Source organism: Callospermophilus lateralis, chromosome 6, assembly GCF_048772815.1.
Source record: "Callospermophilus lateralis isolate mCalLat2 chromosome 6, mCalLat2.hap1, whole genome shotgun sequence".
In the NCBI taxonomy this organism is placed as follows: domain Eukaryota; kingdom Metazoa; phylum Chordata; class Mammalia; order Rodentia; family Sciuridae; genus Callospermophilus; species Callospermophilus lateralis.
Genome location: NC_135310.1, coordinates 25,028,711 through 25,030,418, shown reverse-complemented (window position 1 = coordinate 25,030,418; position 1,708 = coordinate 25,028,711). Strand labels below are relative to the sequence as shown.

The following is a 1,708-nucleotide window of genomic DNA, read 5'->3' as shown; positions in this document are numbered from 1 at the left end:
CTAACAAGCTCGTGTTAGGCAATACAGAAAGGTTCAGAGGTGAGTCAGTTAGATTTCAAGAGCTATATTAGCAGACTAATCCATTAAATGGATTAATAATTTGAATGGGTTACTGGGCCGTAACTGTAGGCAGGTAGAGCTGTGGCTGGGGGAAGTGAGTCACTGGGGATGTGTCCTTGAGGATTATATATCTTGTCCCTGGCTCCTCTCTTTCTGCTTCTGGCCACTATGAGCTGAGCAGCTTTCCTCTGCCACACCTTCTGCAATGATGTCCTGTCTCATTTTGGGCTCAGAGCAACGGAGCTGGCCAACCATGGACTGAACCTCTGAAACTATGAGCCCCAAATAAACTTGTCCTCTAAGTTGTTCTCATCAAGTATTTTGGTTCCAGTAATGTAAAACTAACTAGCACACTAGTTCTGATTTTAAATGTTTGAAGAATTTTTGAAAAATAATTACTGGCATTAGCCAGAGATGTCTGAATTAGTCTAGGCTTCACATTGATGTTTACCCTTTTACTCCACTGGTTTTCTGGGATTACCCACTGCATGGATTAATCGGGTCCAAGGGGTTTGTTTACGACCAGGATTCCAGAATGTGGCACCAGAGAGTCATCAAACCCCAGACCAAACTCTTGAGTCGCAGTAAGGTAGGAAGGACTCCCTTCCAGATAACAAATCCAGGAAAACATGCATATACAACAATCATATAACCTATCAAGCCATTTTTCAATCACCTCTAAATACTTGTCCATTTTTCCTCGAACCATTAAGAAAGGCTATGAAGCCGGCAGCACACACCTATAATCCCAGCAGCTGGGGAGGCTGAGGCAGGAGGATGGCAAGTTCAAAGACAGCCTCAGCAATTTAGCAAGGTGCTAAGTAATTCAGTGAGACCCTGTCTCTAAACAAATATTTTAAAAGGGCTGGTGATGGGAGCCATCAGCCAAGTAGGTATGACAATTTTCTTGCCAGCGTACCCCCATGTTTCTTTAGTGGAAGGACTCGTGGAAATAGGACATTTTGCAGCGACATTGCATGTAAGGTGACCTTGCTCAAGGACCAGGGCGGATCGTGTTTAGGGTGTTCCAAAAACACGGATCCGTGTTTAGGGTGTTCCCCGTTTAGAATAGGGCATATCCTGCTGCCTGAGTTCCCCTTGAGTTCTCACGGGATTCAGAATATATTTGGGATATATATATATATATATATATATATATATATATATATATATATATATATTCAGAATATATTTGGGAGACAGAAGCCCAGTGGAGGTGGATTTGGGCAGAGAACGTGGATTTCCCCAGAACATGTTTGTAGAAGGCCGGTGTGAGTTCGGGAATAAAGAGTTGCTATTTGAATCTACAAAGCTGTGAGTGGCTCGTGATTTGTGCCCAGCCAGACTGCAGCATTTGGTGGCCCGTACGGGGAACGAACCCGCGACCTTGGCGTTATCAGCACCAAGCTCTAACCAACTGAGCTAACCGCACGCCACTGCTCCTGGCCATCTTTCAGTTATTTAACACAGTTTCTGGTATATGGAGACACCGTGTGTGTGTGTGTGTGTGTGTGTGTGTGTGTGTGTGTCCTCCAGGAGGTTCTAGATGTATTTATTTGCCATATGTTTTTAGGGTACTTCTAGGGATTTGGAATGGTAAGAAAAGCTATAACATGTGGGTATGCTTTCTACTTTTGCTTGAGATTTT

At 43.7% G+C, this 1,708-nt stretch overlaps 1 non-coding gene across 1 annotated transcript; it reads right to left on the bottom strand.

Annotated features, from left to right (window-relative positions):
• Positions 1–1,418: 1,418 nt before the first annotated feature.
• On the bottom strand, positions 1,419–1,495 carry Trnai-gau (transfer RNA isoleucine (anticodon GAU)). Its single transcript has one exon. It is a non-coding gene; the product is annotated as a tRNA-Ile (tRNA).
• Positions 1,496–1,708: the final 213 nt, after the last annotated feature.